Source organism: Lepisosteus platostomus, chromosome 5 (genome assembly GCF_059453375.1).
Source record: "Lepisosteus platostomus isolate fLepPlt1 chromosome 5, fLepPlt1.hap1, whole genome shotgun sequence".
NCBI lineage: Eukaryota > Metazoa > Chordata > Actinopteri > Semionotiformes > Lepisosteidae > Lepisosteus > Lepisosteus platostomus.
The window spans coordinates 24824812-24850981 of NC_142615.1; the positions used below are offsets into that span (position 1 = coordinate 24824812).

The 26170-nt window shown below is 41.2% G+C and overlaps 4 non-coding genes across 4 annotated transcripts; 1 reads left to right on the forward strand and 3 right to left on the reverse strand.

The window, feature by feature from the left end:
• Positions 1-3231: 3231 nt before the first annotated feature.
• trnal-aag (transfer RNA leucine (anticodon AAG)) lies at positions 3232-3313 on the reverse strand. The gene has a single exon. It is a non-coding gene; the product is annotated as a tRNA-Leu (tRNA).
• A 2749-nt stretch (positions 3314-6062) lies between these two features.
• Positions 6063-6144, reverse strand: trnal-aag (transfer RNA leucine (anticodon AAG)). Its single transcript has one exon. It is a non-coding gene; the product is annotated as a tRNA-Leu (tRNA).
• An 11197-nt stretch (positions 6145-17341) lies between these two features.
• Positions 17342-17414, forward strand: trnak-uuu (transfer RNA lysine (anticodon UUU)). Its single transcript has one exon. It is a non-coding gene; the product is annotated as a tRNA-Lys (tRNA).
• Positions 17415-23958: 6544 nt separating this feature from the next.
• On the reverse strand, positions 23959-24069 carry trnal-caa (transfer RNA leucine (anticodon CAA)). The gene is made up of 2 exons: positions 24032-24069; positions 23959-24004 (listed from the first exon to the last, which is right to left on the reverse strand). It is a non-coding gene; the product is annotated as a tRNA-Leu (tRNA).
• Positions 24070-26170: the final 2101 nt, after the last annotated feature.

The window sequence follows — 26170 nt, forward strand, 5'->3', positions numbered from 1 at the left end:
AAGAATTTAATAACGGTATGATTATATCCATGTACTGCGACAGGGCTCTGTAGGGCTGTTTCGCCTATGTATTCATGTGAGCTCTCTTTTAGCCCACTGGTCTAGGTGCGTGACTACCAACTGGCAGGTTGTGTGTTCGAATCCAGCTGGTGCTGGACTTTTCATTTTTATTTATTTATTTTTTAATCACGTAACATAAACATATTACCGTATGCAAACTGTATACAGTATGAATATGTATATTTAATGTCTTAACTGTGCCCATTTAAGTATTGAATATTCATATCTAATTTTACCACTGAAGGGAAATATTATTACATGGGGATTCAGTTGTCTGAAAAAACGCGTTTATTTCGGGCTGAAAAACACGTTTTGAAAAGTGTGCTGTTACTGCCCCATAACTTACATGGGGTTGACCAAACTTGCAGAAACATGTTTATTTCTGCTGAGAAACACGTTTTGACCCTTTCTGCACACTGGGGTTAAGAGCTGAGTGTGTGGGCTCTTCTGAGCATAAAAAGAATAGGAGCATACTGTAACGCGTGTGAAGGCCATAAACGATATTAATTTTGGAACATAAACATACAGTATATGGCTGGTCTCGGTACTTTAAAGAAAAAAATACACACCAGTATTTCATTTCTTCATAAACATTGTAAGCTTCGAAGTCTTTAACTAACGCGATACCGGAGTCAACAAGCATACTTTTAGAATTTGATTAAAAGGGAATATAATATGGAATCGCGTATCTCAAGAAATTAATAACGATATAATTATATTCATGTTGCAAAAGAACTGCAACGGACATAAAAACTCCCTTGCTTTTAACAGAGCGTTCCATAATTTCTAACTACGAAAATGCCAGGTGAAAGGATTTGTAAACATATTTTGTTAAAGCAAGTCATTTTTTTCCGCAACACATAAAATACATTTTTCCAAGAAAGTTTAGCTTTTGTCACTAATGAAACCACTAAATAAAGACATAAATATAGAAATCTTAAGATTTGTTTTATTTAATGTTGGTAGCAGGATGAACTGTCAGAGTGTATATTTTGTCGCAGAGTTGCTACAAGATGTTAACAGTGAAAAAGGTATTTAGAAATGAGTTATTTCAAGATGAAAAAGAAAACATACACGAAACATGGTTTCATTATGACCAGAATCGGTCTTGAGATATTTTTAACTTGATTTACAGTATTTGAAAGGTATGTCTTAACACCGATACTACAGTGCTTAAGTACTGCTCATGTATATGTTTCTAGGTTTATATTATGCATTTCATATGGTCAAATTACTTTTTGAGCAACTAATAAGAAGCGCGAAACGGTATCTGTTTTAGTTTCGTTTTGTGCTGGGACCCGTGGATTGATTAGAGATATCAAGTACATACAAGTCATTTTTTAAATGTTGTAGTTCGTCTTGAAAAAATGTTACGAGTACATCATCTATCAACAATTACACAGGTTCTGTTTCCATATTGCGGATTTTGGTTACGTAATATTATTTTCTAGATTTCACGTTGTGAATATATGATTTGGGCAAACAGAGCCGCAAAGAAGTACATTATTGGTTGTTGTTTTTTTTTTGCAGTTTTATCTAGAACAAGCGATGCTTAAACCTTTGTCTGATTCTTGTGAAACTATCCACACGACAGTTACAGTACCTAGGAGTTGACTTCAGTGATGTCACTGATGGGATGTTTCTAAAAATCCATCCTCTGTAAAACGTCTTCTCTGGTTGTCCTGCATATGTATTCGCTAATGAAGCTGTGTGTTCTGAGCCTGGATCTCTACATTTCTGTATGAACCAGCTTAGAGGGCTAAAGACAGCTTGTGTTTAAATTGAGTGTAAGGCAATTTATGCTTCTAAAGTCATGGTCAGCATTTATTTATGTACTGTGCTGTAAACTTGTTCTGTTAAAGTCACATTATTTTATAGCGTTTTTATAGCGTTATCAAATCCAGTGGCGCTGTGTGTTAGTTTCCTGACTCCCATGTCACATGGTCTGTGATTGAAACCTGTAAAACCGGTTTAATTCGCCACAGCCAGCACTCTTCAGGTGTGAGGGTCTTCTGCTCAGAATGAAACGCTAAAATGTTTGTGTATATTCTAATGGTAGTGGGGGCAGGGTGTGTGGGAACAGGTTTGGTTGAAATTGCATTGGAGATCTATGTTCTTCACACCTGAAACATTTTCTCTGAAAGCATTTTCTTCACAGTTTAACCGATCTTGTTACACCATGTTACAGTTTACTATTATTAACCATATTAATTTTAAGTGCTTAATGTAAAATCTTGTAAAAATATATTTTCATTGTTCAAATATACATTAAGTCTGACTATCATATAATAAGTTAAATATAAAACTAAAGAAAAAATAGGGTTAAATATAATTCAAAATATTTTGCTAACAATGTTAACTGTTGATGAATAATAAAATTTATTAACTAAGGAGTAGGATGGCACAGTTGTTAGTATGTTTTTTGTTTTGTTTCTTTTTCATAAATACAACAGTAGTACCTGATGTCTCAGTGGCTTTCAAAATTAAATTATGCATGCAAACCTGTGAACTAGAAAGATAACTAAGATATCCATCCATTATATTCCATAATATCCATGAAATATATGGCGCTGAAATATGTGTGACGCAGTGGTGGCCTGACACGGTGAGGTGCCCTGGCAGCTGTATGATGCAGTGGTGGCCTGGCACGGTGAGGTGCGCTTGCAGCTATGTGGCACGGTGAGGTGCGCTGGCAGCTGTGTGATGCAGTGGTGGTCAGGTATGTAGAGGTGTCGAGCGAGGCATGCTTTTTGCACGCATGAAGTAAATCCCACGATCGCTTTTGAACTTGGACAAAGTCCTTCCAAAGGAGCGCTATGCGCAAAGATTTAACAAGCTCAACCCCCGCCGACGATTTGGTGTGAAGAAGCAGAACATTCAAGTTTCACAGACAGAAGCAGCACGCCAGCACAGCCAACATTAAAACGGAGGGCACACTACGATTTGCATTGACACAAAAGTGATCTGGGCAGACGTCGTTCCCTGCATAACGCAAAAAGTGGCAAGGCGCTTTTGGGTTGAGAGGACGCAAGAAGGTTTTTGTTTTGTGCCTTGATGTCAAGCTGAGAAAGTATCTTTAAACACTTTGCTTAGTTTCTCGAGAGACTGCCAAAAAGCAGTTCCCTCCCTTTCGTCTGAAGCCAGCTGAAAGGGGGTCTCGACAGAAGAACCTGGCAGTGGTGGGATTCGAACCCACGCCCCCGAAGAGACTGGAGCCTTAATCCAGCGCCTTAGACCGCTCGGCCACGCTACCCGCTGTGTGTTGTCTCTTTGTCTCATTACTTGCCTGGAGGAAGCCGGGTGGGTTTTGCTCTTGTCGCCCGACTTAGTGGCGTTATGACCGTGGAACCGACTGCACCTGCTTTTTCTGAGATGCTTCCCCTCTCATGGCGAGATCTCGACTTCTTTAACACCTCTGGATAAAGATCTTCTGTGGAGCAGGTTTCAGACCTCTGCGTACAGCACCCTTGATGTCATTTTATTTTTACAGCAGCCGCATCCGGAAAGTTGTGTCTTTTACGTTTTATTTGAACAACAAAACTACATACAATACAAACAAGAGCACATATAACGTATCAAGAAAATCGTCAGGGGCACATGCTATAATACAATTACACTTTATGAAAAACGATTACACAAGGTAAATAAAGATAAGGTCCGCACAGCTTGTTCTTACATTTCGAAAGAGTCCGTAAATACCCCTTTACGTCTATTTTGAACTGTTCAAACGTAGGACTCTTCCCAGACCATTTCACTTTATACCACATTCCTAAACGAGGATGCTTCTCCTGTTTTAGAACTATTTTGGGCGGTATGGCTTATACAGCACACCCACAGTATTCTAATGGTGGACTGCAGATCTGTGCTATAGTTCAGTCGAATTCAAAGGATCCAGCAATCGTACTGGATTTGACTGGGATTCTGAAATGTCTCTTGCAAAAGTATTCGGGTTTGCTTGAACCTTTGATACAAAAAGTGATCTGATCTGAAACTAGCCAGCTTACAATCTCTGAGGTAGTTGTCACTAAACTCGGACGTGATGTGGCACACATGTGCCGTGTGCCTTTACTTTTGTAAAAAACTGGTACTGGGAAAAGTTTCTTAATATTTCTTTTGATTAGCATGCAAGAAAATGTGATTTTACCTATGGAATTTCCCGCCAGTGTGGAGCTTGAATTCACAACCTTGAGACTCAGTGTTCAAGAGTCACAGAAGAGGTCAGCCTGGTCTTCAGTTTGCCAACGATAAGCTCCGGCAGTGCTCCTCTGTAAAGCAGATTGTTCGGATCGGTTATGTAGGACGGTACTTCGATACTAAGATCGTTTGCAGCACACGCATGGTTTCCCCCTTCACGCAAAAAACATAGACGAAGGAAGCTCTATTGTCTTGGGCTGCTGACTCCCGGATTTAAAGCGCTCTGGGTGCCAGCTAAGTCTCTAACAAGCACACTATAAAGACAGGAATTACACTTTGCTCACGTCACGCATGGAATGGCGAGGCTTCTTGATCCAATATTATCTAGTCTTACCTCATATGGTGCCGATTCCTGGTTTTCATTTAAGAAAGAGCACTGCAAACACCGTAAACAGTGCAAAACGTGTGATGAAAGAAGTCTTTTCCCCCCTTTGTCTAAAGCAGAACACAGCGGAGTCATGCCGAGGGTTGTGAGATCAAGATTTCAGTGGAGCACTGTCGTCTACGTCTTTAGCTACATGAGTTGGACATCCTCTTGTACACGGAAAGCAGATTGAGATCCTCTGACATGAAAAGTGCCAGATAAAAGCCATTTCTCATCCTTTCTCTTAGTGGTGGAGCTATCGCATGTAAATGAGGCAACTTGCAAGGCGAGCAGGCTCGGTGCACACCGAACGCAGATGTCTCAGAGCAGTTGAGACGTGTCCAAGTGGCTGTCAAAGGACAGCACTTTGCTGGCACTGTGGCTTAGTTGGCTAAAGCGCCTGTCTAGTAAACAGGAGATCCTGGGTCCGAATCCCAGCGGTGCCTGTCTTACTGTACAGAATTTATCCTTATGGGCAAATCCCATACCTTTTAATTCAGGTGAATGCAAGTGTTCGTTTCCTTTCTGGAACAACTTGTTTTGAAAGAAATCTATACAGCTTGAGAAAGATGAAACACAAATCTTGCTTATCAGTGAAGAAGAGGTGCTCCCAGCAGGCCAGCTAATACCAGCAAGTTTTTTTTCACCCTGACCCAGAGAATGGAGAAAAGTGAGGCGCCTGTGGCTCTGCAGTGTAATCAGTTCGGGAGTTCGGCGGTTAGCTGAAAGAGTGGTAAATGGAGCTTGCCCCAGCCCGTCCTTATTCTTTTAAAGAGGATAAAAAATTAACTTCGCCGCCATTACTACCAGCTTTAAAAGACTGCCATGGGCACGGAAAAAAACACACTACAGATGACTTTTCTGGAACCGAAGCAGAGATTCCTTTACGAACCAACTGATAAAGCTCAGCCAGTGAATACTGTTAACAGAATGTGAAAGCACGATCAACTTTGTAACTGCAACCACAGGAAAAACAGCAAGAAGCAGGCTCCATTCCCCATTTAAATCTGTCGTGCGAAGCATGCTTTTTGCACGCATGAAGTAAATCCCACGATCGCTTTTGAACGTGGACAAAGTACTTCCAAAGGAGCGCTATGCGCAAAGATTTAACAAGCTCAACCCCCGCCGATGATTTGGTGTGAAGAAGCAGAACATTCAAGTTTCACAGACAGAAGCAGCACGCCAGCACAGCCAACATTAAAACGGAGGGCACACTACGATTTGCATTGACACAAAAGTGATCTGGGCAGACGTCGTTCCCTGCATAATGCAAAAAGTGGCAAAGCGCTTTTGGGTTGAGAGGACGCAAGAAGGTTTTTGTTTTGTGCCTTGATGTCAAGCTGAGAAAGTATCTTTAAACACTTTGCTTAGTTTCTCGAGAGACTGCCAAAAAGCAGTTCCCTTCGTCTGAAGCCAGCTGAAAGGGGGTCTCGACAGAAGCACCTGGCAGCGGTGGGATTTGAACCCACGCCCCTGAAGAGACTGGAGCCTTAATCCAGCGCCTTAGACCGCTCGGCCACGCTACCTCCGATGTACTTTGACAACTTAACTTCTGGATTTAGAGACATTTACCTTAGTGTCGGTATACTAAGATGTTTTGGTAACGAGGAAGGAGGGACAAAGCAAATTGGCAGAATGTGTGCTATTTTTAGTCCTCACATGCCAGAGGGTCAATATTAAAAAAAATGTAACAGTATAATCTCTTGTACTTCACAATTTAATAGTGTCTGTTACATTGTGTCTCACACCTCAGTGTCAGAATTGTGAGACGAGTTTGTAATCAGGAGGGAGGGCCATAGCAATTCAGCAGAAATTGCATTCATCTTTTCCCAATGCATTCTCACATGGCATTTTCTCACATGCCATGTTCAGAGGGTCATATTTTTAAAATGGTACCGTAAAATGTCCTGAAGTTCAGGATTTTGACAGTCTGTTATATTGTGTCTCACACCTTGATGTCAGAAATATGAGACGATTTTAAAATCAGGAGGGAGAGCCCTAGCAATATAGGAAACAGTGCATTTACCATTTGCCAATGTATTCTCTCATGCCATGTTCAGAGGGTCGTATTTAAAAAAACAGTACAGTAAAATGTCCTGAAGTTCAGGATTTTGATAGTCTTTTCCATTGTCTCTCACACATCTGTGTCAGAATTTTTAGACATTTTTATAACTAGGAGGTAGGTTCACAGCAATAAGCAGAAAGTGCGATCACGCCCTGCTCATCCTCAGTTAACCATATATTCTCATATACCATGTTCTAAATGTCCCATTTAAAACTGCTATATTAAAATTTCTTGCAAAAAGCAAGAGTTTGAGACTTTTTATGATCAGAAGGCAAGGTCGTGGAAAATATGCAGAAAGTTCCAGTGAATTTACGTTTTGCCTTTGTCTTATTTACTCGTGGTATAACATGCCAGTTTGTTTTATTGTGAGTTGTGTTTCTGAAATGTGTTTCATACAAAAATGCAATTTGGACAGTCTCTACTTACATATTCCATTTTACTGAGGATACGTACAGTAATACATCTGGATAAGTATTTTTAAAAATGACTGTAGAGAGCCATCTACAGGCGAAAGATGACATAACATCACAGCAGCAGCATTTAAAATGGAAAGAGAAACGCGAAGCAGCAGCTGGTGAATAAGAAGCCAACTTCAGCCTCGTTAATGCAATAGCATTAGGTGAGGTGGAAAAATATTTCTTGCTCTGAATCTTAACATTTTTATAGGAGGTGTTCTAGGACTTCTTGCCTCAGAAAAAAAAACTGCCAGTACATCACTTATTTTTACTCCATCAATAGCAGCAGTGTTATCAGTACTGAGCCCTAAATGTAGGTCCTGTCATCATATAAAAAGTCGAAAGTATCGACTGCATTCAACTGATAAAATGTATCTTCTATGAGAGTTACATCTTTATCCAAAATACATCGGAAACAAATTTGCACATTTTTTTGGGGATCCTGAAGACTGAGAATCAAAACATTTTTTTCCCTTCTTTCCAGGACGAAGGATTATTCAGATGCAAACATTGTCCCAAAATCAATGTACTTTCCTATCGCTGTTGCTTCTTCAAATCCTTCATCTGAACGTCGATATTGAAATATGATATCGTACAAATTGTGGTTTTCTTTTTAAAGCAAATTTTATGCTTCAAATTAAATAAATGTTATTTATTATGAATATGCCAGAACTTTTTCAGTACTTAAGAGGGTTCTGCCATTTTAGATGTTATGCTGTTCCTGTCTGATTTATCAAATGTGTCATTTAAATCTCCCGTCATTTCTATATCAGTCTGAAGGCCTTGAAGTAAAGATTGCAATTCATCCAAAAATGCAATTCATCCAAAAAAAGTTTCCCACTGGTGATACATACAAGGAAATGAATGTACATTTTCCCCCCAAATCAACAAATTTAAATTCAAATACCTCCCTCATCTGCAGGTGGAGAGAATAATGTCAGAATAAATACAGGATTAAAAGTCAGGAGCATTGATAGTCCTATTTTAAAATGACACTAAAATGCTCACAATATATTAAAAAGCTCTGTAAAATAATAAAAAAATTAAAACAAGGTAAAAAGAAATAATACACAGTTATAAAGCTCAGGAATTATCAATGGGAACATACAATGGGTTGATATGATTTAAAAAATAAAATATTTGAAAAAATCCACTTACAATATGCTAAAAATGGCAAGAATATTTAAAACAGGTTTTAAAATTAAAAAAAAAAATAAAACAAGTTAAAAATAAATACTAAATGGGTTTAAAATTCAGGAATGTGATTGGTCAGATGCTTACAATGAGTGTTGCTGGTGTTTCGTGTGATTTACTGAAATGAAAAAAAATTCAATTTAAAAACGGCAAGAGCTCATATGAAAAAAAAGTTCTTAAGTATCTTTGTTGTAAGAGCTGCACCAGAACTAGTGTATTCATATACATCAGAAAAGTAGCTGAACTTGACTGGTTTATATTCAGTTATATGCATTGGGGACGAAAAGGAGACTTACATGAATTTTATTAGGTTTTAGGAATCAGAAAATTTATTTTTACACATTTATGCCTACGAGCAGAAATAACTTCCTGCTTTCAGCGCTTTTATTGTTTCTGCTTGTAACCTCGAACAGAGAAACCTAGTACTGACTCACAGAAACGCCCCGGAGTTTCTGTGTTTCTGGGATTTAAGAGGGATGTACTGTATGAAGACAGTAAAGGGAGTTTTTTTTTCCCGCTGTAGAGTATGAAGGCGGTTTGATGAGTCTGGAGGGAGGAGACGAGCATTCCGCACGGGGAGCGCAGAACAACGAGTTTCACCTGCAGCTCGCCGAGTCCTGTCCTATATAACCGCTGAGCCTGGGACACACTGAGTCTCTAACCAGTGTTGGAGATGTAAAGGGTTAAACCCAGAAGTCAAGAGTGGAGTTTTTGTATAAGTGTAAGATTAAGGGAATAGGGCTTTGGTGGGTTTGGTGCACAGAAGAGGTTTCGGTTTAGGTTTAGTTTGCTTTTGACACATTTGTAACGGCCATGGCGGCCTGTAGAGTCGGCATGTGCCGTTACTTTTGCTCACGTTTGGTGTATAAGGGTGGTGAGGGTTCGGCTCACTCTGGTGATATTTCACGGTTGGACTTTTCAAGGAAGGTGTTACAGAAAGGATTAAGGCATTAGATGTCAAATGCTTAATCACTTTGCTGAAGGGAATTGGTTTTGACATTAGTTTCAATCGGCGAAGTTACTGGAAGAATTTTGGATGAAAATAGAGGAGAAAAAAAGATGTGGGCCTGATTAGAATGTTTGAATGGCAGAAGCTGATGGATCTTTCTAATGTGGTGTGAGCCTGATCAGTACCTGGATGGGAGACCTCCTGGGAAAAACCAAGGTTGCTGCTGGAAGAGGTGTTAGTGGGGCCAGCAGGGGGCCCTCACCCTGTGGTCTGTGTGGGTCCTAATGCCCCAGTATAGTGACGGGGACACTATACTGTAAACAGGCGCCGTCCTTCGGATGAGATGTAAAACCGAGGTCTTGACTCTCTGTGGTCATTAAAAATCCCAGGGCGTTTCTCGAAAAGAGTAGGGGTGTAACCCCAGCATCCTGACCAAATTTCCCATTGGCCCTTACCAATCATGGCCTCCTAATAATCCCCCTCTATGAATTGGCTACATTACTCTGCTCTCCTCCCCACTGATAGCTGATGTGTGGTGAGCGTTCTGGTGCACTATGGCTGCCGTCGCATCATCCAGGTGGATGCTGCACATTGTTGGTGGTGGTGGAGGGGAGTCCCCATTACCTGTAAAGCGCTTTGAGTGGAGTGTCCAGAAAAGTGCTATATAAGTGTAAGCAATTATTATTAATTCATAGAACTGTGATTGTTCGCATGTTTAATGAGATGGTGATGAAGGAAGATGTTGTGACATGGTTGTCTAAGTATTGTTTAGTGAAAGGTGAGCTTCAGAAAGTCTTGGATGATGATGGCATCTGGAACTGTGCATGGAGAGTACCTGTTTCATTGCATGAAGACAACAAATGGTTATGGTGGATTTAAACATATTCCTTCTTTGATTGGATTAGGTGAAAATAGAGGCCTTGTGTTCTACCAAGGGCAGCCAAAACTGTGCAGGAGATGTGGGGAGCTGGGTCACTTTGTGGATGCCTGTACAAAGGTGGTGTGTGGTAAGTGCAAGGAAATTGGACATGCATATACTGAATGTACAAGCGTGAGGAAATGTAATCTCTGTGAGTGTGAAGGTCATGTGTTTAAAGACTGTCCAAATTCCTTTGCAAATAGAACAAAACTGGGAAGACCAATGCTCTTCCAATAGCCTGCCACCTGTGGAGACTGAAAGTGCTCAAATGAAATGTACAGAACACAGGGTGCAGTCTAAAAGAGACATTAGATTTAGAAAATGATTTAACTCTGAGCAGAAGAGTGAGGGAAGATCATTTTCCGAGTCCTCAGGTAGGTTTTCCCATGGGTTTAGATGTCTCCAATATATGTGATCTTACTGACCAAGCTTTAGAACCAGAGACTCAAGGAGGGCAGGTGGAGGTATATCCTATGGATTGTGGGGGTGGTGGAGGAGGAGACAATTAAAGCAAAAGGGGGGGGAGGCCTGTTGGGTAGGTGTCACCTACTGAATGATTGTAGCCAGAGCTTTAAGTCTCCCCTGGTCCTACTTTAAGTATGGCTCTTAATATTGTGTCCATAAATGTGAGAAGCATTCGCTCCAAGTTAAGGGCAAGGAATATACTATCATTTGTGAGGAAGGTAAATGCTGATATTGTGTTGTTACAGGAGTGTGGGTTACCCTTTAAAAACTGCCATAAGGATATGGAAGAACTGGGGACATTGGGCCCATCAATCTGGAGTGGGTCCAAAGAAAATAAATCTGATGGTATAGCTGTTCTAATTAAAAATAAGATGGTAGAGGTACGTCAGCACCTTGTAGTGAAACCAGGGAGAGCACTGGTGGTGTATCTGGGTTTCATGAATGTCTAATTTAAACTCTTAAATATATATTGTCTGAGTTGCTCACATGACAGATATGTCCTAATTCAGGAACTGAGTATATTGACTGGGATGGGATTTTAATTCTCTTTTAGAAAGAGAAGGCAGAATGAGGGGCGAGAGACGGGTCCAATTTGATAAATCATCAATATTATTGCAAACATTATGTAAAGATTTTAAACTGAAAGATGGCTTCAAACTTCATAGTCAGGGGAGGGCAGGTTTCACATGGCACTAGTCTAATGGGACCCAAGCCTCACGCATTTTGTTTTGATACGTGATTTTACTTGCACGACCGCAGGCCTAACCCCTGTTTTTTTTTCTCTGACCATTGTCTGCTGTCATGTACAATTTCTATTCCAACAGCTGTTACTGTGGGGAAGGGTGTGTGGAAGCTCGATATTTTGCTTCTGGAAGGTGAGGAAGTGACGCACAGGTTCAGGGAAAGATATAAGGAATGGCGGTCTTTGTATGACCTGTTTGGCACAAGAGCACAGCGGCCGACCCTGCGCTCTGACCCCCAGCTTCTCTCCCTGTCTGTGTGTCTCATGGAGTTAGAAAGACTACAAGCTGTGCAAACTTCCAAATCTTTAACATCATTTCAAGGGTGTATGATAGATCATTCACAAGATCAAATGGCTGTTTATTATTGTAAGAACTGTAGTTCACTACTGTTCTTTTTACTCTTTTGCTTGCATTATACAGCCGTTAAGTGCATTTAGAACCTAAGAGATATCCAACTGATTAACCTGTCTGATGAATGTTAAATGGGTTGTGACATTTGGCAAAGTTTTTTGCAACATTATTTGTTTCATGAATACCATTCATCTCTATAACAACTTTCCTGTACCCTGAACATATGTTTTAAATTGCTTGATCCCATTTGGTGCAACCTTTCCGTTGTACACGTTGTACCGTTGTAATGTGTTGTTTGCATTAGGAGTGTGTTAAATAAGCAGAAAAGAAGCCCGTTTCTTCTACTGCTTCTGATCTTATACAGTGGTCAGAATCTCTCATCCAAAAGCTGATGAGTGGGAGGGGGGGAAATTAGTGTGTAAAAAAACATTAAAGAGCATAAGGGTTTTCATCACATGGACTTGTTTGACTGTTTAGGATTAATGTTTTGGTGCCAGATCAATTAAAGGACAACAACCAGAAACACTGGTTCTCACACTGAACATATTCTCCTTCAATAATCTTTTTTACCAACAGGTGAGTGGAGTTGCCATGGGCACCAGAATGGGACCCAGCTATGCCAATATCTTTGTTGGCTGGGTAGAAGAACTCTTCTTCGCTTCCTACACTGGCTATGTCCCTGACCTCTACAAGCGATATATTGATGACTGCGACAGTGCCGCCACATGCTCCAACGATCAGCTTAAGTGTTTCCTGCACCATTTCACCAACTTCCACCTGTCCCTCAAATATATGGTTAACATATCTTCCACTACTCTTCCGTTTCTGGACATCAACTTCTCCATCAACTACCCCAGACTCTCCACTTCTGTTTATTACAAACCCACGGATTCACACAGCTATCTCTTGTTTTCACCCCAAACATACTAAAAATTCTCTCCCTTTTTCACAGTTCCTTCGGCTACAACAAATATGCAGCAACGACATCGACTTCCAGAATCAAACCCTCAAAATCTACTCCTTTTTCATCAACAGAGGATACCCCAGCAGTGTTATTGACAGGGCCCTTGCCCGAGCCAAAAACACCCCTCGGACCATCAACCCAATCAGGAACTCCCACCATAACAACCGCATTCCTTTGGTGCTTCCCTAACACACTTCCTATCCCCAGGACTGTTAACGACAACTTTTCCATCCTACAGGATGATCCCTCCATTGGGGCCCTCTTTTCTGACCACCCCATCATCTCATATCGCCAATCACCTAATCTGCGCAACCTTCGTGTTCACAGCTCCCTTGACCGCTCTCAGCAACCATCCACACCAGGTACTTTCCCCTGCAACAGAGCTCGCTGTATCGCCTGCAAGTACACATCCAACACCACACTCATTCAAGGCCCCTCAGGACAATTCTGGATCACCCAGATGGCATCTTGTACCTCCAGCAACCTTATTTACTGTATCTCTTGCAGTAAGCACCCAGTTTCTCTCTATATTGGAGAAACAGGAAGGAGACTTGGAGACCGCTTCAGAGAACATGTCAGGGCTGTGAAGATTGAAGATCTCTCCAAAAACCACTGTTTCTCATTTCACCTCTGATGGCCATGACCACTCTAATCTCTCCATCTGTGTTCTCAAAGATGGTTTTCTGAACTCATACATTAGAAAGACTACCGAAACCAAACTTATCCTGCAGCTAGGATCACACCTTCCCCCTTCTCTAAACAACAGACTACTATTCTACTAAATTTTCTCCATTCATTGGAAGTTGTATTTCACACATCTCAACACCTATTCTGACTTCACACCTCTTGATTGCCCTCTCTTTCTGTCCCCTGTTCCCATCTCTCACTCCTCCTCCCTCCCAGCCTTTGTTCTCCCACTACATTACCTTTCCCTACTGCCTTTTCTCTCTCACACCTGAAGAAGGCTCCACAGCCGAAACATTGTTTTCTCTCTTCTTTTTTTTTCAGCCTGGAATAAACCTATTACTTGTTCCTTAACAACCGGAAACAATATCTTCGGTCTTTCCAGAGCTGTAAGTAGTCATTCCAAGTTTATTAACTTGTCTCTGTGCTTGTATGTACTCTTCAATAGCCACTGATGTTATTTACAGCAACTATTTTTAAAAATAAATTAGCATTTTTTTGGACTTCCTTTAAAGAATTGGCACATTTGGCAGAGCGGTGGCTCTGTGGCTAAGGATCTGCACCTGTGGCTGGAAGGTTGCTGGTTTACATCCCACGGTCGGCAGAGGAATCCTACTGTCACGGACGTCCAAAGGGACTCACCGTTGGGAGCAGGAGAGCGGAAAAAGACCCATATGTGTAGCGGCAAGACGGGAAAAAGGCCCGGGCTCATTAGTGCAAAGAGTTCAGGAATGCCGTATAGAAACCTATGCCCTCAGGGAGCGGACGTGGGGCGCCCTGGTGCTAGGCGGGTCTCAGGACATCCGAACGTCAATGCTGAGTGAGGACAGAGTGCAAGACCCGGAAATATATAGCCCAAGGGAAAGAGAAAGACCGGAAGGACAGCAGACCGGAAACTAGGGACAGGACAGAGAAGGAGCGCCCTCTGGCTGCAGAGGGCGTGACACCTACTCCATTGGGCTCCTGAACAAGGCCCTTAACCCCAACTGCTCCAGGGGTGCCATATAAATGGCTGACCCTGTGCTCTGACCCCCAGCTTCTCTCCCTGTATGTGTGTCTCAAGGAGAGCAAGCTGTGGTATGCAAAATAGGAATTCCTAATGCAAGAAATTGTATATGGTCAATACAGTGATCATATCTTATTGGCACATGGTAATCTCCAAGGAACAAGTAATAGGTTTATTCCATGCTGAAAAGAGAAGAAGAAAACACAATGTTTTGACCATGGAGCCTTCTTCAGTTATGATTTGATTTTTTACAATCATACCCACACAAACTTTGCAATTTTTAAAAATCTTGCAAACACAACCCAGATATGTTGACTTTAAAAAAAACAAAAACAATTTGGGGGGTATTTTTTTTTAAGAAACACATACTTCTTTTCTAGTTTTTTATGTGGCTGTGACTGTCAGAAATCCTCAGTGAAAAGGTATGCAGATCCTGTGCAGATGTAAGTAGTTATTGAGACAGGCGAACAATCCAGAACGTCAGGCGAGGTCCAAGGTCGAGAGGCAAAAGAGAGTCCATAACCAGTAAGCGAGATTCAGAGTAAACGCGAGGTAGAGCTCTCAAAGAGAAGACTCAATACCGAGTAGCGGGAAGTGGGTTTGAATGGTTAAAACAGTGCTGCTTGCCGCACAGTAGAGCATGTGGTGGTGGATTAACACATGTTGATCTCCACCAGTTGGCTGGTGGTCGTGACATTGACAGAATGCTGTTTTGTGATTGATGCTATATCAAAATAAAGGGTCCCTCAAAAATTAAACACAGAAATAAAAACATTGAATGGATTTGTACATCTGTTGCACTCCTACACTATTAACATCCACTGGGAGTTGAATTTCAATTATGTTTCCACTTCATTCAGATGTGTTCCCTATTTTTCAGATTGTTGGCAATGCCACATGTTAAAGGAGGACAGAGAAGTAGGAGGCCAGACCTGTGGCTGGTGGAGTAGGGAATGAGATCAAAGAATTTCTGAAGTTTTTTAAGCTAGAAAAAAAAATTAAGTGGCATGACAATATGTGGTCAACACTGTCAAACAGAGTCCTTGGAGAGGATTGCTCCAGCAACAGGAAATGGTTATCAGTGATTTGGCATGAAGATAGAAAAAAAGTAAGAATCCAAGTGCTTAGGGTGCAGAAGGAGGTGAGTATTGGTAAGGATTCAAAACCAGATGACAGTATACAATCTATAGTCCATATTTCAAGTCAAAGTGAGAGACATAGTTTGGAAGGCAACACAGAGCTCAGAAGTTCATCAGAAGATACAGAAGATGCATGGGCTGCACACGGCAGCACAGACAGTGGTGACATGTTTGAAGGAGAAAAAATCTGTGTTGAATCAGAAAAAAATCCTGAAGAGCACAGTGAATATTCCCAGGGGGCAAGCTCGTCTGGGACGTCTCCTCAGGATAAAAGGGGATTAAGAAAGATTATGTCTGTGCCTAAAACTTTCCAAGTATGTCTGAAGGCTGAACAATGGAGAATAATACCACCTTTAAAAGGTACATCTAAACTAAGATGATCATGGACCCATATCTTATATAGAGAGTTCAGGAAGATAAATCCTTGCTGCCCAATAGCCTTCAAATACATCAGGAAAGAGAACAGCAGAAAAAAAACTTTCTTATAATTAAAGCAGTCTGTACTTTCAGTTCCTACCTTCAGTACCTTCAGTTCAGTACTTTCAGTTCCTGTAATGTAAAATACACAATGACAACAAGACAAACCAATGGGCAATGATGACATCACAATTGATGTTGTACTAGTAGGGCAAATACAACACAGTGAAAGGGAAACACAATTTCGACAGGCACGTCAGCCTTATCGTTGAAAGATTGCCCGTGCCCTCACAAAAGGAATCAGCAATGTGTACTACAGGCAGCTGAGCAGAACTCCGCTTGCTGAAATTGCAGCAGCCAATTTATCTAGGGCTCACAAGCAAGTATTAAACTTGCTTGGCAAGTTCGGCATTTAATTTATTCTGCGGAAACATCGTATCGGAATGAACTGCCCGAGATAAAAGAGTAATTGCGGCTTCAGATCGTTTTTACAGAGCATTGCGTTGTTCTGTTCATGCTGACTACACGCTTTAGCTTTGTCATTTACTGCAAGCGTTGCTTTTCCAGGTTTTTCTGAAATTCCTCGCATTTGAGCCAGCACTAAATATTTCATTCCCGTCGCTGAATACATCGTGGAAACGGTATTTGCAACGGAATGCTGTCACACATGAAACCTCTTTGTTATTCGGTTCTGAAGTTTGAAAATGAAAATAAAACGGGGGTCACTTCATAGGCTTGAAAGAAGTCCAAGCAGCATAAAAACCCGCGAATTCTCACAAATTGCATTGTGCTGCACCTTTCTTCTGCTGCTGTTATAAATCAGCCTTAAACACCTGAATGCATACCTTACTGCTGCTAATCACATTCACGTATTTACGAAGCTTTTTTCTGTCTGTTATGTTTTTGCTAAGCAGTTTCTCCGTTTCCCTCGTACTGTGATTGTCAGTGAGCACAACAAGACTGAAACAGTGTAAAGGCAGGTAAAAAAGACAGGGTAAAACGCCTGACTGTCGGGAGTGGGATTTGAACCCGTGCCTCTATTTGGAGAGTGAAACACAAAGCTTAAAAGACACGAAGCTGTGAATTTGCTGTTTTAAACCGCTCGACTATCCTGAAAAAATGGATGCTGATTGCACCAGTCGCATTTTAATGTTGTTGATTAAAAGATTTTATTAAATGAGAAAAAAATCTGAATGTGAAAAAAGGTCAAAATGCTATTGAAAAAAATCAGTAATGTGAGGAAAGATGGATTGTGGGAGCCCCTTAACTACCCATGTCATGCTGTATTTCTCACTCATTCTACTGGGAGTGGTGCCGTCGCTTCTGGATAAAGTCTGTCAGTGGTCATCCCGACAGTGTTGACTCTTTCAGAGCCCGGATAGCTCAGTCGGAAGAGCATCTGACTTTTAATCTGAGGGCCCAGGGTTCAAGTCCCTGTTCGGGCGGTTGTGCTGTTCTTATTGTGTCTATTGTGAATGTCATCCTAAATAGTCTTTTATCTTTCACTCTTCTAGCTGTACTGTGGTTATTTTAAATGTCCATTACTTGTATTTACAGTAGTGTATTTAGTGTTTCATTTCACAAACCGAAAATGTTCAAGTAGTTCTTGTCACTCTACTCCACGTAATCATCTAAATTAAATCACAGTAGAGTACAGAACACGCAGTGAGGAGCTCACACAGTGAGTACTCTTGAATACGACAAGAGGAAAGGCACACTGCAACTCTGCAGAACATCACGTCCGAGTTTACAGTGAGAGCAGAGGTTGGAAGCGACGTAGTTTTTTAATACTCGCTCGCTGAACGATCTCTCAAGAAACCTCGGTGGAGATTTAACGGGTGTCTAATAATCACGTTCAAAAAGATGACGATAAGTTTTTTTTTTAACTAGGTAGCCTTAATGGCAACACGGTGTGAGTAGATCTTAAAGCAGCTGCAGAGTACCCGTAATGGCAACACACTGCTTTGAGTTCGGCTTTTCTTATTTCTTCTGCAGAACCAGTGGTATCGGAATATACTGATCCGCATAAGAAGCGCTTTCGGTTTTTGATCATTTTTATTGAGCACTGCTCTAAGTGCCACAGGCCAGATGGCTGGTGGTCTAAGGCGTTACGTTCAGGTCGCAGTTAACCCTGGAGACGTTTGTTAAAATCTCACTTCTAATAAAGAGGTCTTTCTCGTTAGAGTAGAAACGATAGAAGCCTTAAGCGGGAAAAAAATCACAACATCTCGCATTTCACGTGTTTAATGTTAACTGTCTCAGTGGTTGCCTCGGTGATTGATGGCTCTTCTCCCTCGCAGGGTGACTGCAAACTTCTTCAGAGAGGGAGTCTCCCATGCACGGCTTTTCTTTATCAAGAGCTGAGACAACAGAAACAGACTTCCAACTGACATTAATTACTTCTTGAGCGTTTAGTTTAAAAGCTGAAAGCAGGTGAAAAAGTATTTGGAAATGAGGAAATGACTGCTGACAGTAAACAGAGCTGACGCTCAGCTGCAGACAAGCGCTCCTCTTTAGTATAGTGCTGAGTACCTCCGCTTGTTGCGCGGGAGACTGGGGTGCGTTTCTGTGACAGGGCGCTGGTTTAATTTTTTAACAACCTGAGTTCACTTAAAAAGTGTGTACTGTGTACTACGTTTCGGATTAGTTACGGCGGTAGAATATGGAGATCATCTCTAGCTTTGAGCTCAACTGCAACAAGAAGTCATACTAAATGTAGTTTAGTGAGTAGACATCGCGAGACAACAGAACGAGAGAGTAGAAGGCGGGAATATACAGTATGGTGTAAGGGCGTGATCTGTGTAGTTAATAAAATAGTTAAAATAATATGAAAACGTCTCCTTATTAAGATACACAACATTTATGGCGACGAGAGATGAGTGGTTAACGGACTCAAAGCGAGCGGAACACTGCTGATTTTAGTTCTCTTGCTGGTAGAAACGAACTTCTGAATTTTCGGACTTTTCGTTTAGCTTTCGCCATGGAAGATATGGTAGCCGCGCCGAGAAGCTTTGCTTATGCTCAGCTTTTTCCACCATTTCTACTGAACCTCGGACCTCCGTATTTGTATACGGAATACAAGATATGGATGGAGTCGTACAGATTTTTTTAAATAGCCAGTGGATCTACAGAAGCTCAGGATGCCGTGAGACGGGCTACATTACTGCACTGTATCGGGGCTCCCGTGCAGCGGATTTTCGCCAACCTCCCTGGAGAAAAAGGTACATATGAACAGACTGTAGCTGCCTTAGACGCTTACTTTACACCGCGGAGAAAAGTGGTTTTGGAACGGCATAAATTTAGGCAGAGAACTCAGTCTCAGGACGAATCTGTTGTTGCTTTTGTGACTGCACTAAGAGAACTGGCTAAATCTTGTGACTTTGGAGTATTGGAAACTGACATGTTAAGATATCAACTTGTGGAAAAATGTGCACATAAGAGACTATAAATTGCTGCAGGAGGAAGGGCTGACTTTAGAAAGAGCTCTTACAGTCGCTAGAATTCATGAAGCAGCTCAAGCAGAATCAAGAATGCTTTCTGACCACAGTGACAAAGTGACACTGAACGGGGCGCTCGCTCAAACTTTACAAACAAAAGCCGAGCAGCCGGACGCAGTCATGCTAGAGATATAGAAGAACAGGGGACGGCTGACATTACATGTTACAGGTGCGGACTAACAATGCACAAAGCAGATGAATGCGGAGCGTGAACAGCAAAATGTCTACACTGTAAGAAAACAGGACATTATGCACACGTCTGCAGAACTTCACGTCCGAGTTTAAGGACAGCAACATCAGAGATTGGAAGTTAGGGAGTTTCAGGTCTGTTTTTTTATTATAGGTTCAAGAAAGTCTGAATACCTTTGCAAGAAGTATTTCAGAATCCCACTCAAATCCAGTACGAATGCCGCATAAATCTGCATTGTACAATTAGTATACTGTTTGTCCGTTGAATCAAACACGCCTTATGAAGCATTTCTAAAACAGGAGAGTTCGTTAGGGAATGCGTCTTCCTGTAAAAATAAAATGACTTCAAGGGCACTAAAAGCAGAGGTGTGAAAGCCTGCTCTACAGAAGAACTATAGCCAGAGATGCCAAAGAGGTCGAGATTTCACCACGTGAGAGAAAGCATCTCAGAAAACGAAGCTGCGGTCAATTCCACGCGTTATAAAAACACTAGGTCAAACAACAACTCTGTTGAGAGTAACGTGGCCGAGTGCTCTAAGGAGCTGGCTTAAACCTCCAGCCTCTTCAGGAGAATCTGTTGGAGTCGCACTGCTACAGCGTATCTCCTTGTTAAGTATCCCTTTTATTGTTGTTGCTGCCTCCAGGCGATGTAAACCAGATTCAGAAAAAAATAATTTGGACAACATTATTCCCATATTTCCTCGAAGGTGCGGTGGCCAAGTGGTAAGGCGTCGGTTTTGTAAACCGAAGATCGTGGGTTCACCCCACCCGTGCCCGTGCCCGTTTCATTTGTCTCCACTTTCCTTTAGTTTCAAAGTCTTCAAAAAAACTCGCAATGTAGGAGTCTCAATAGTAAGAGAGCATAACTGTCGCCAGTGATTAGTATTCTTGCATATCCTGCCTTGTTTTTTAGTCGACAAAGCTTGTCTCTCTTCACAACCATCTTCTGAATGATCGCCTCAGCATTGGGAAGGAACGTGCGCTTGGTACAGCCCCCGACTCCATGGTCGGATCACAAACAGATCGGGTGAGCTGTCAGTCCAGGTTGGAAGTAACGTTCGGAAGCACTAAAAATCTGACTTAGGAACAAGAAGTGAAATAAAGTCCACAGTGTACATTTCTAAATACCACAAAGTTACAACATATGGAATAGCATTTATTTTAAAATGTATTTTAAAATTTGCATTTATTTAGAGCTATATTTAGAGCTTAGTAAAGATAGCATTGCTAATATTGATGGAGTAGAAATGTAAGATGAATTGATAGCTTTTTCTGAACTAAAAAAGTCCTACAACGCCTCCTGTAACAGGTAAGGACTCATAGCAAGACATTGCTATTGCATTGCGCATTTTGCAGATACGACCAGTTTCTGCTTCTGGTGAGTGCATCTTTTCCAAACTGAAATTAACAAGAACATTTTCAAGATGCGCCATGTCCCTAAATCGTTCATCAGGACTACTATTAATATCAGGTGAAAGCAGTACAAAGCATAAATTTAACCTAAATATTAAGAGACTATATCTGTCAGCTACTGCTGTAAGCCATGTTCAGGCAACGCTAGAAATATTACTGCTCTACTACAGTAGCTAAAGAAAGCAAGTCCGACTTAGAAACGGATCACAAGTCGAAAACATAAACCGACGAGAATGGGATTGGAACCCACGCGTGCAAAACACAATGGAGTAGCAGTCCATCGCCTTAACCACTCGGCCACCTCGTCACGAGAGCCACCCCCCTTGGGCATGATTTTGCTCGGCGACCAGGCTCAGCGCACATCGACCTCAGATGTCTCAGAGCGGTGTGTCCAAGAGGCTGTAAAGAATAGGTAATAGGTTTATTCCATGCTGAAAAAAAGAAGAACGAGAACACAACGTTTCGCCCGTGGAGCCTTCTTCAGGTGTGAGAGAGACAGGGCAGTAGGCAAAGGTAAAATAGCGAGAGAACAAAGGTTTGAGGGTGGGTACCCACCTGTATAAGAATAGTATTCTGCCAGTGCTGTGGTAAAGCTGGTTAAAAGACCTGTTTCATAAAGAGGAAATCCTGGGTCCGAATTCCAGCGGTACCTTTTTTTTCCTGTCTTGTTTTACAGAACATGTAATTTGGGACACTCAAAGAGGTCTTGATTTGGTTTAATGCGTTTATTCATTTCCTTTGCAGAACAACTTGTTTTTTTTTTAATCATACAGCTTGCGAAAGATGAAATGCGAGCGAATTTTTTTGTTCACCAAAAGTATGTAAATGAAAAAAAGCAAGGTGTAAGCATTTCTGTGGTGCAATCGGTTAGCGTTTTCGGTTATTAATCCCCAGGTGGGTTTTTTGATCCCACCCAGGGACGCACTTCTTCCTATAGTAAACATCATCACCGCAAAAATTTAATTGTTCCGCAAAACCTGAACTATTTTGATATTTACTCAAACAATTGAGTACCAGAGTCAACATTACCGGGAATTTCCAATAATTACCGACATTGGCAACTTGCAAGCAGTTAGTATTCACCCATAGAATTATATGTTCCAGTGAGTGAGGGAGAATTCACTTATGCTCCCGTTGCATCTTCAGCTAAAGTAATTTAAAAAACAATGCAAAACTGTTCGAGAACTTGTCAAGCAAAAACAACAGATCGCCGGAGTTCTATTTTAATATTTTCGTATATTTACCTTAATTTGAATATAAATGTTAACATAAACGCTGTTCAATATAATGTAATGTTGTTGTACTTTTAAAATATTTTAGCTGAGGGTGAGAGGGGGGATATAACGCCTTGCCAAACATCTAAAATAACTGTAAAAGGGGATGGCATTTTAATAAAACTGGCAATCAAAAGAAAGTTACAATTTGTATGGTATTATGCTCAATATCCCTCGATATTGAAGGTCAGATGAGGAATTTGAAGAAATTATCAAAGAAACAACGGCAATAGCAGAGGGTGTTGATTTTGAACCAGTGTTTGCACCTCAATAATCCATCAGTCTTCGCTTGACAGGCTTCCTCAAGATATTCGGTGTTCTATACAAAAAATCGACAATTAAGCGCAAATGTGACAAGAGGCAAAGACTGCGGTAGAGGAGGAATAAACTCCACACGATGACTGTATGTATACGTCTGTCTAATATTCGGCCCCTGCAGGGGCATCATATTCGCTGAACTGCCTGCCAGCGTGTGTACGGTCTTATAATTCAAGAATATCAATGGTCAGACGCTTACAACGGGTGTTTGTGTTTGTATTATTTAGAGAATTGAAAAAACATTTTCAAAACTACAGCTCGAATGAAATTTAAAAAAGTTTATTTGTCTCTTTGCTGTAACAACTGTGCCAAAACTATTCAGATACATCAAAATAGCATCAGAATGTAACTAGATTTTATTGGATTTTAGGAAATGTATTTTTGCGCATTTCTCTATACGATCAGAATACCTTCCTGTTTTCACCGTGTTTATTGTTTCTGCCCATGATCTCGGAAAGAAAGATCCAGTATCTGTTCACCGAAATATTCCAGGAGTTTGATATGGTTTGAGAGGAGTGTATGAAGGTAATGAAGGATGGAGGACACGCGCATTCCGCACGGGGAGCGCAGAGCAATGAGCGGCGCCTGCAGCTCTCCGAGTCTTTTCTTATACAACCTCTGAGTCCGGACACACAGCGTCTCCAGCCAGAGATTTACAGTTCAGAAAACATCTGTCTCGAGCAGAAACTGATCTTCCTGCTTTAGTTAAGGTTTGGTTATTGTGGGGGTTTAGCGCTTGTATCTCTCTTCTCTTACTAAACACTATCTACTGTAAAGTATATAAATAGAAGCTAAAATGCAGCTAAAATACTTCAGTAAGGCCGAGCAGATAGGAAAGTTTAATAAAAATGTTCTATGATCTATGTTCTAGTTGCCCATATTTTTTTTAACTCTCGGTTCGAGCTCTGATTTAATCCTCTCGGCTCCTGCCGCTGTCACCGGGAGAGTGGCTGCATTCCGTAGGGCTACAGGCTGATTTCACAATGCCACATTTAATGAAATACAGGGGAAACCGCAAGGAAAACAATATGTTTTAATACATCTTCTTCTGGATTTATATTTCGGTCTTTCACCTTTGAATGCATACCTTGACCGTAAATCTTTACTCGATTACAGGCACCCCAAACAGTTCTTAAGGGAGAAATCGAAGCCTATTTGACTTTCTGCTAATCACATTGAAGTGTTCACGAAGCATTTCCCTGCCCATCATGTGCCCGCAAGCCTGTTTCTCCGTTTTCTTCTTTCTGTCGTTGTCAGCGAGCACAAGAAGACAGGAAAAATGCAAGAGAGGGAAAAGCTGTCAGGAGTGGGATTTGAACCCACGCCTCTATTCAGAGACCAGAACACCCAAGCAATGGAAAGACAGGAGTCCTTGAGTCTGGCGCCTTAGACCACTCGGCCATCCTGACGAGTTGCGTAAGTTGGTGTGTTAAAAGCACCAGTAGTTCACAAAACTGAGAAATGCTTTGCTGGAGAAGCGCCACGTTGCCTAATGTTGCCTAAACGGATCGCGGAAATCAAATATTCGGATCGATTTAGAGTGTGCTTTACAGCCTTTGTGTAATATTTTAAATTGTTTTTAAAAAGTGTGTACTGTGTACTACGTTTAGGACTAGTTAGTGTGGTAGAATATGGAGATCATCTCCAGCTCTGAGCTCAACTGCAACAACAAGTCGTGCTGAACAAAGTCAGAGTTCAGCTGAACCTTTGCTCAGTGTGGTGCTCAGGACTCAGGAGTATTGTTGTGGTTCTAATTAGCATGAACTGCAGGGGCTCTGAATCAGAACATTTCAATTTATCTGTTCAGTAAGTTAAAATGCAGGACATGTTAAAATCAGATTATCACTGTGTCTGTCCCGTTTGTATATAACCGAATGTTTAAAAGATACCAGTAAGGACACACAACTACTAATGCGGTACTTATTGGAAATAGTCCCAAAACAAGTACGTCCGGCAGCTGGTAGACCCCTGTAATAATTTTGCAGTGACACTTTGAAGATTTACGCTCTATTTAAATATTAATTTACTAAATTTCAGTTCTCTTTTCTCACACTCCCTGGCATAACTGAACTCTCACTCTCGCATACTAAAGGCTTTACATTCATTAGCTGTAATACAGATTCTTAATAAAGACAGAATGAAACTGTTTGTTTTGTGTCTCATGGTGATCCTCTTCTCGATCCAAATGAAATGTTTAATATGATCCCTCGAGAAAGAAAAGGAGTCAATTTCCGCCTGGAATGATTGATGCTCCATCAAACATTTTGTAATATCTCCGGAAGTTTATACAGTAGAATCCTGGTATGTGGCTTAAATTCAAGGTAAACAAGACTAAGGAAACGAGTTGGAAACGATGTCGATCTGGGATTTAAATCATCCGGAACATTTCACTACATCGGACAGTATATGCCAGAGAGCATCTCCTGACATCTGTTGGTAGCTCAGTTGGTAGAGCGGAGGACTGTAGTGGAAACAAGAGGGAATCCTTAGGTTGCTGGTTTGACACTGGGTCGAAGGAAGGTGCCCTTTGTGTATTTCATTCAAACAGTTAAAATAGCCGATCTTTTTCCACTCAGACTTTGATCACAAGCTCAATAAACGACGAAGCAGAGGCTCTTGTTCCGAATTCAGCTCACGTCTGATTGTCTTGTTTTGGCCAAGATCTGATCTTTGAATTCAGGGAATACTCTGTCTGCTTTGTACAGTAATTCAAAAGTAGATACAAATGTCACTTTTTTATTGTAGATATAAAGGTGTTCTCTGTTTTCAAAGGATAGGTACTTAATTGGCTTTATGATTTGGTTTTGATTTTGTATCGTTGTATTATTAAGTTTGTGCTTTTTGTGTTTTTAACATATTGTGAACTTATTTTTGAAACAAATGCTTACAAAAGCAGACATGGCACACATCTGTTTATACCAGCGGTGAATTGTATATTTTATTAAGTAGAAGCTACTGCGCACTTCTGGGAGTATAACAGGTTCGATATAAAGTGGCAAAAATATAAAAGGGGAAAATACCCCAGACTGGGTGTAAAGGCCTCGTTGTGACTGTTGTTTTATTGTTGAATACGGCATACTGTGCACGAAATGTTGCAGAAACACAATCTGATAGTTAAATAATTAGTATGAGGCCACGGATCCAAATATTAATTGCTGATTTTTTTAAAGTGATATCTTCCTATCCTCTGGTAGAAGTAACACGATGTGAGCAATTGTTTTTTGTTCTTTTTTTTCACGTTGCGATCCAAAAAGCCTCAGATGCACAGTCTGACAGCAACCAAACCAGAATGGATTCTGCTGGGAGCCGGACTGAGCTCATTCTTGCTCCCTGTGCTGAAAACAGAATTAGCTCTTCCTCGAACATCGTCTACAGCTGCTGGATGGTGCTCTACGTCCTGCTGCTCCAGCAATTATTTGGACGAAAGACAGATCACTTGTGCGCTTTTAACCTTCTCGCAGCTACAGGCGAGACTGAAGCTGGCGATATAAAGGCACGCGCTGGTACACC